At 46.3% G+C, this 8,823-nt stretch overlaps 1 protein-coding gene across 1 annotated transcript in view; it reads right to left on the bottom strand.

Annotated features, from left to right (window-relative positions):
• DAB2 (DAB adaptor protein 2) overlaps positions 1-8,224 on the bottom strand; it is a 50,036-nt gene extending 41,812 nt beyond the window's left edge. The window contains exon 1 of the mRNA XM_080804402.1: positions 7,822-8,224. The gene's annotated coding sequence lies outside the window, so the exon portion shown is untranslated. The remainder of the gene's footprint in view (positions 1-7,821) is intronic.
• Between the last annotated feature and the right edge of the window lie 599 nt (positions 8,225-8,823).

Genomic DNA, 8,823 nt, shown 5'->3' with positions numbered 1-8,823 from the left:
GAGTCCACCGACCCTTCACCAGCCTACTGTTTCTCTACACTTGCCACGACCTATTGTTGCCCTCTGATTCACACAGAACTCTTCCCCCAACTCAATGAAATTGTGAGGTCAGGTCCTACTTTTTGATACCCACATAGTTTGGTAAAGAGTAGTGCACTTACAACATTAGGGGTGACATATATTTTCCATTTGCTCCCTAATATTCTCTTAGGCAAATCTTTTCTCTGCGTTGCTCATTTGTCATGGAATATAGGCTTTTGTTCAACAGTTACATGATCTCTGCTCAAAGTCATTCTGCCAGTAGAGCTAGGTGAATTAATCTGAGTCAGCATTTTGTTTTCCTGATTTGACAAAGACATCCACTGCATGACAAATACAGATTAAAGTTCTTGTGCTTATATCCAAGGCTCAGTGCAATCCATCCCTCCTTTCCGAATCCTCGTCTTCCCTCTCTGCCATCTGTACTTGCTCTTGGTCAAACTGGCAAGTCTGTATCCTTGGACGTGCACCTGCATAATTTGCTTACGTACTTCTGCCTAGGATGCATTTTTCTTCTATCTGATATCCACCATTCTTTCAAAAGCTAAGTCCATTATCACACACTGGTATCCTTTTCTTTTCTGGATCTTACCCATACCACTTCATTATAACACAACCACATGTTAGTGAAATCGATGTCATTTTCTCTAAATTTCTTATTGGCAGCAATTGTTGGCATTTATGTGTCTTCCAGCAGGTGTCAGGTCAATATTATCATCCCACAAAATTACAGCCAACCTTTAGTCATTGAGAACTTTAGACAAGTTGAATAAATCAGAAATTTCCAAAGAACAAGTTAACAGGCAGTTAAACAAGCACCAATATGCAACAAGGTACCCTTTCGAAGAAAGCTTCAACATTGAATAAAATCAGCTTTTCAATTCTTTGTCAGTTGTCAATATGTATGTTTCTGAAAAGCTTCAGTTATAGCTGAACATTGGTCTAAGCAGAAATTGATATTAAATCTCCTTATTATCAACCGGCTATGGATGGAAGAGCCTATTCGATCAGTTACGTATTTGTTTTCTACTTCAAAAATGGGATTGCACTTACGATGTTTAAATTTAGAAGTAAAGGTTTAAAAGAAAAAACCCAAACCCCAAAACAAAAAATACCACCACCGCCACCCAGGGTTAATATAATTAAAGCACAGCTGAGACTTTCATTCAAAAGAACAGATATTTGAGCAACTACTCAGAAGCATACCGTGCCCACTTCTGATCCTCTGGTCTAGAGGTCAGGTATATGCTTCCTACCTGGATTAACATGCAACCCAAAGCCAGACTGAGCATTCTCCATATAACCTTGCAGGTGTTCAAACATATGACAACTAAATGATAACAGAAAGCACTTTAGCATCTGCATTACATATCACAGAAGATCAAAACAGGTTTGGAGCCCTATTGGGACGCTTAAAATATAGAAAATACGTGAGATCAATTGTGTGAGACGTTTAGAACAAGGAGGGCAGCTACACCCAGCAAGACACAGTTAAATGAAGCTAATCATAACTTTCCGGTTCTTGGAGTAGGGATCAACTCTAGACCTTAGGAGGACTGAATGGTCCTGCCCGATGAGATTTAAGTGGTACCTTAAGAGTTAATATTTGTGGGCCTGTTCTAGTTTATGAAGCATTGCCACATTCTCCTGCTGGACCCTCACATTTAGTAGTTTCAAGGCGTGCAAGAAAGAAGGTCTTCTAATTTTTCAGCTGAAATGTGTTCATCTCTAGATTTCACCTTGCCTCAAGCTCAAAACAAGTAAAGCAAGAGCATTTTCCAAATATCAGCCTAATTGTAGCACTGGGAATTGTAGTTCTAGAGGAGGAGCATTTTTGAAGCAGCAGCTCCCAGGGCTTCACCCTAAACTGTAACTTGGTGGCAACTCATTTTACTGATGGAGAAAAATGAAACTCGGACACACTATCTCTTGTCTTAAATGGAAAAGTGAGTTGTGGACAGTCATTTGCAATTCGGAGTCTAAGCTCTTAACCCTTAACCTATGCCATCTCCTCGAAACCAGAATTCCAATTCTTTTATTCTGGATCACACCCTTGTATTTCTCAGCCTAAGGTGTGATCTCTGCTAAACATCGGTCTCTGATTAACATCCGTCATTCTTAGGACAGCTTTGCAAGGTGGGTGAGGCAATTAAGGGTCAGGGACGTTGAGTAGCATGCCTAAGAAATGGCCCAGCTGTCATTCCAATGCAGGTCCAGAGTCTACATTCTTTGTTTCACGTGATGTAGATTTTCTTTTAGATTTCCACTCACTGGGTATTCTACCATTGCCAGGCTAGCAACATAATCCACATAATAGATACTAATTAAATATTCAGATAAACACCAAGATTCAAATCATAAAGATTCATGCTTGAATCCTGACTCTTCTATCTAATGATATGATCCTGAACAAGCTGACATGTAATGATCATATTTGAACTAAGAAAGAGATATTTTTCTATCTTAAGTTATTAGAGTGAAAGATAAATGGGAGAATGGACTGGTAGTTTTTAAACCATAAAGCTCTATAAAAACCAAGTGCAGTAGATTCATTTACCAATATGGAGAAGCCTTCATCTGCACTCTAGGTATTGCATGAAAAACAAAATAAAAAAGTTTTATAGGTTAGAGAAAACCATCTGGTTCATGGGTGATGATCTAGTTTACAGAATCTTTTTTAAAAGAAGTAACTGGGACAGTCTCCTAATAAATGGAGATTAATTATGCTCTTAACCCAAAAGAGGAAAAAGGATTTGGAAGTGAGGGGATAATACAAAAATAAGGAGTATATGGGTTTTCCTTGGATCAAGAAAACAATACTTGAGATAGTAGGAAAAATGTCAAGGTCTGTGCCTTTTCATCTTTTGTATCCTAAGATCCAGTTAAATTGAGCTATGTTTAAATGCTTTGCTTTATTATTTCCATGACCGTAGGAATGCACATACTTTGTTATGCTTTCCACTGAACAACTGAATTATAAAACAAATGAATTGTGAAAGTTACTCTTAGATCATGCAGAGGGCTTGTTGAAATACAACTGGATGAGTCCCACTGCTGGAGTTTGGCTCACTGCATCTGGGATGGGGACCAAGAATTTGCATTTCTAACAAGTTTCCAGATGATGCCGGTGTTGTTAGTCTGGGGACCACACTCTGAGAACCACTATTTTAGATGAGTTCCCTCTAGCTGTGAAACACACATGAAGGAAACTTAAGTGTCCAGTCTTGAAAGACTGAATGAATTTGGTTGTGAAATGAGAGCTTGTGTATTTCATCTGTCATATAAAGATCTCAGTCTATTTCAGCATAACACTGTGCATCAGAGAGAAATAGGGTAGCTTTTCACCCAAAGAAAATGTGAAACCACATATCCTTCCCCCAAATTTATTCCAGGTTGAACAGCGTTTTGGATCTCACTTTTTCACGACTGTGACTTCCTAGTCTACCTGCTCCCTACTCTGTGGTTCCCTAAAAATTTCAGTGACAGCCCTCCTGCATCCTGCCTTCTGGTAACTTCCTTACAGCTCAACACTCTGCCTGCTGGGTTCACTTAGAATTCTTACTGGTTTAAGGCAGTTAAAGGTCACTTGCCTCTAGCTAGCTTGTGTAAGTTACAGTAGCGGAGAAAAACTGCCAGGTTTCTTTAATATTGAGGCAATAGCTCCCGTGTTCCTGAAATTTCATAAGCCTTCAAGTTGTACTACCTTGATGACGGAAGAATTAGCAAGAGTTAGACAATTAAGTGTTAAGATTAAAATAAGTTGAGAAGAAGAAAAGGATGAAGTAGGTAGACAGGAGATTCGACCTCAATAAAAAAAGTAACTTCCATTTTTAGATCAGGAAGCAATTTGTTCAGATTTTGCTCACCCTAGAGTGGCAGGCTTCCTTCCACGGTGGGAGAAGGCTGCGGGAAGGGGAGCAACCATGGCAACCTGCCCAGCTTCGTGGGCAAGCATAGACCGGGCCCGCACGCACTCGGAAGACTTTATTTCTGGTCCAGTCCCTCAGTTTAGTATGGGTGGTCCCTGCTTTCCCACTTCCTTTTCCTATAATGCTGACTTGGGGAAGAGCGGCTTCCACTCCACTCTGTAGGGAAGCTGAGGGGGGCGGAGACTTCACTGAGACCCAAGGAGGTCAGCTTGACCAAAGCAAACTACAAGCTTCCTGGCGGAGAACATAGAGTAACTCCCTGTCTGTCCTAGCGGTGAGCACAGCAAACACACTGGCAGTATGAAGTGCTTGAATGATTAGCCATTCTCAGGTAGACGAGCAGTGCCCAGTTTTTTGTTTTTTGTTTTTTTTTAAGATTTTATTTATTTATTTGTCAGAGAGAGTGAGCACAGGCAGAGAGGCAGGCAGAGGCAGAGGGAGAAGCAGGCTCCCTGCTGAGCAAGGAGCCCGATGTGGGACTCGATCCCAGGACCCTGGGATCATGACCTGAGCCGAAGGCAGTGGCTTAACTAACTGAGCCACCCAGGCGTCCCCAGTGCCCAGTTTTGATGCAGAAATTCTCCACTCTGCCTTCAGTTTTCACAAAGACACATCATTCAGTTGTTCAGGGGGCAAAAATAACACAAAACACATACATTTCTAGGTCAGAGAGAATACAGTGTTCTAAGCATATTAGGTTAACAATATCCCTAGCAAATTTGGGCTAGGTACTCTTATTCTCCAAATAAGGAAGCTTAAGTACAGAGGGGTTACGCAACTTGCCCAAGGTCATGTAACCAACAGTGTGGTGTAGCCGGGGTTTGAATCAGGGCGGCAGGACTCCGGAAGCCACGTGCTCGCCCCACTACCTGACTGTCCCGGGTGGGAGGCAGAAACTAGCATGAGTGCTGGCCCTTTGTGTCCATCCCCAGCATCCCGTTCCCTTTGTCAGAGATTAGCACGGTTTTTGTCCAGGAGGGGACGGATGGTCTACTCTCTTTCTGATTCATACAACCCAGTCGGGCCACGTTACCGTGAGTGAGGCTTTCACCGAGCACACGGAGCTGCTGTTGCAGCTAGCTCCCTAGAGGTGACTTTGACCTCCGTGCAATTCAGTGGCATGGCTTCCAACTCAGAAGTACACGCAGCACCAGGGAAAATTTTAAAATACCGTGTCCTATTACTCAGGTGTTTCTTATTACCAGCGCAGGTCTCGTTCTGATTCCTCGTGGAGGACAGAAAGCCTGACATGTTCACGGACATGTTAACGGACACTCCCCAGCCAGACTGCTCTCAAGCCTTTCCATGTGGGAAGGCAGGTTCTGATGCCCATGAGGACAACCGGACACATGGGAGAGCCCACTCTTCAGCAGCCTGCTTGAGCATTTCAGCACCTTCACTTGTCTTTGAGAAAAGCATCAATTAAATCCCGAAGGCAGGACAGATTCAGGGAGAGAAACACATGATGCCTTCAAAACCATTCAGATAAAAAATATCAGTGGTAGCAAGTGTAGGCTTACGGTAGAATTTGGAATGAAGCAGCATCTTCTCGCTGTGTCGCCAAGAGCCCACATATCCACAAAGCCTCCTTCTGGCCAGGAGCCACCCAACAAGGCATATGTCTTTCTGCTCTCTTAATCTTCAGATAATTGAGGCATGGCCAAGTAGGCCAATAAGTATCACTCCCAACCATCTGGTCAGAAGTTTCTAGAGGTCCCTGTACCACCTTCATGCCAACAAGTGTTTAAAAGCAATTCCTTCAATCCTAACAAGGTGACTAAGTTCAAGCCAAGAGATAAACTGAATGCATGCGAATTCGGACTTCTAGTTGAATCTAAAACTGTCAAAAGTCTTGAATGGAAATGCAGACTCCCCCCCAACAGTTTAGGCAAGGCTTTTAACAAGTGCCATGCATGGCTCTCTTCCCTCTCCTAACATTCTCAGGTGAAGATCCAACTGTGTCCAAGACCAGAATGCCAACAACACAGATGTCAGGGTTCAAAGGTGGAGGACATTCCATTACCATCACTTGGTTCTGGCCATCCAATCAAATGTAGGAGGGTATAGCTTAAAGAAGAACTGGTTTCCAGGGCAGTTGTTTGGATAAGAAGGGACAGAGTTGAGAGTGGGAAGTTAAGTTATTCACCACCAGGAAAAAGAATCCAGTCTGCCTTGGGGGGAGACTGATGAGGAATTTGGAAGAAGTAATCAGTCCCAGAAATACACATTGGAAAAGGCTACTAGATCTCCTCCGTGCTTTCTCCAGGAGACTGTCCACACTGCACACTCCATGTTCTATGAAGTGAGGTACTTCACCCACACGCCCAGCGCTTTACCAAAATGATCCTTGCCCCGAAGGTTAAAGAGAGCTCAGTCCCAAATACTTCTGAATCCTCAAGGCAATAAACTTTCCTATGGTGTCACTGAGGCCTGTTTCCCTTCAAGGAGGGAGAGACAGAACCTGGGTGGGCGGGGCACCAGGCCCAGAGAAAAGCAGCCTACTCATGGTGGGTGTAAGAAGCAAGCGTGGTGATGTCATAGACCAGGGAGACAAGCCATTTGGTCGCTGCAGGGCTCCCCTATTCCCAGCTAGGACATCCCTCCTCAACAGCCAGTGGATGCTCCTGTGCAGGGAGCTAACCTCAAGCCTGTAAGGAAGATCTATTCTATATCCCATCAAAGCCATTCGGAGAGCCTTATCAGACATCTTGAAGGCATTTTTGTAGCTGCCTTCTTTCTTCAACCATTACTTCTGTTTGAGTTAGTTCCGTCTTACCTCCTTCTCCCCCACCCCCGCTGCTTTGCCTGATTAGGGCCAGAAATTTTTTCATTAAGTCACTTTATAGTGTAATAACAACATTTACTATTCATGAAGTCTCCCCTCCATAATTTTTAAGTCTTTCCATGTGTCTGGAAGCTTACTGCTGCTCTTCTCATTTTACAAGAGTGCCTGTCTTCCTTCCAAACACAAACTAAAAAGAAAGAGGAAAAGGTGGTTGGGGGGCGGTGGGGAGGGAGGGTGGTAAGGGCGTGGAGATAACATCCAGATTCTTTAAATGCTTTTAATCCAGTTAAATTTCCCTTTGGACTCAAGCAGCTCCCTGCTGACATTGACAGCGGACCTGAATTCCAGGCTAGGAACTGAGTCAAACAAGAAGAAAAGGAAGCGCGAGAGGAGTAACAGAGTGGGCTCTATGCTGTGAGAACCGCTAGGCTGACTGGAGCTCCATGGCTTTAACCCATTCATTTTTTCCCCCTTTTCTAGAATTCTTACTTCATTTTTCCAGCCAGTTTACAGCAAGCAGGCCAACACCTTTTAAACGCTCCAGGGATTTAAAACAAGTTTGTTCAGTGTCCTGGGCAGCTACTTTCTTAAGAATGCGGTGTAAGACAAAGTTCACATTTTCATGCCACACGTTGTCAGCCACTAGGAAAAAGCTTGGGGGGGGGGCACAAACCGGGTCCCCAGCCTTTGTCACAGGGCAAAAATAAACACCCCTGGAGGAGTTAATTAGGCGGTCAGCGGCCACACCAGCGTCCTACCAGGGTTGCCCGCAGAGCCTTTAAGCACACACACACACACACACACACACACACACACACGGAGGCGCTTATGAAATGTCACAAGCTGGACGGACATCTGCAGCCCGACCCCAAAGGTAAATGCAGTCCGCGGAAGCACTCCTCGGATGTCAGGCCACAAAACCGCTCTTTCCCCAAGTACCGTCCCCTCTCCCAGATTCCGCACCCCCCGCCCCCAACAAGTCCCAGAGCTGCATCCCAAGGGGGAAAAAGAGGGGTGGAGAGGGCGAAACATGGAGCCCAGGGGAGGAAGGACGGGAGAGCGACTCACGGCTGGCTAGCGCCTCGGCGAAGCGAGCATGACTTCCCGGTGCCGAGCCTCCAGGCTGCCGCGCGGCCGACACGGCGGGCCGCGCTTAAATAGCCGCCGGCCCGGGAGCCTCGGAGCCGCGCGGCCACTCCCGGCGAGATATGGTTCTAATCAGATGCTGGCAGCCGAGGACTCCCCAGGAATGCGCCGGGATGTTTTTGCTGCCTGGGCTTGGTAACTCCCCCTCAACGTGTCTGCCGAGTCTTCCAAACTTAACTGTTTATTAACTCGAGCGGCCGCCACGCCGAGCGCCCGGCTCCCCTCGCTCGCGAGCCCCGCCAGCGGGGGGCGATCGCGGGGGGCGATCGCAGGGGGCCCCGGCCCCGCGGGGGAGGGACGAGGGAGGAGGGCGCCGTCGCCGCCCGGGGCCGCCGCGAGCTGGGGGACGCGGGGCAGGGGAGGGGGCAAATGAGGACAGGAAGGGGAAACTCCGCAGGAAAGGGGTGGGATCCACCCGACCTTCGTTTCCCAAATTCCTTCTCCGGATTGCCACTGGAGTGATGTGGCACACGAAAGTCATCCCCACCCGCCGGGGCCCTCGGAACAAAGGGCCGCCTTGACTCCTGACTCTCCTGGCAAGAGGCGACGGATCCCGCTCGGATCTGCCGTCCCTCCGGCCGGACGTGGGACTGCCCCTCCGCAGGCAGGGCCGGTGCGGGCGCTCCTCACTTGGTGGGGGGTCTGTGTGTGCACATGTAACACATGCTGCATTTAGGGATGAAATAAAATCCTGACAGACAGATAGAAAAACAGTGCTCTGAAATCGATGGAAACAAAGACGTTCACCCCTATCGAACCGATCTAAGAAAGCTGTGTCTCTGATACAAAGATGATGTACATCCCCGTGTAGACCCTTGACATGACTGTCTGCGCTGGTTTCCACAGTGCTCCCTGCACCTCTCAGAGCAATCTGCGACATGAGAAATAAAATAGTTGAGGATATTGGCGCGCCACAGCATAGCT

This window comes from Martes martes, assembly GCF_963455335.1.
Source record: "Martes martes genome assembly, chromosome: 5".
In the NCBI taxonomy this organism is placed as follows: domain Eukaryota; kingdom Metazoa; phylum Chordata; class Mammalia; order Carnivora; family Mustelidae; genus Martes; species Martes martes.
This window is presented reverse-complemented; position numbering and strand designations above follow the sequence as displayed.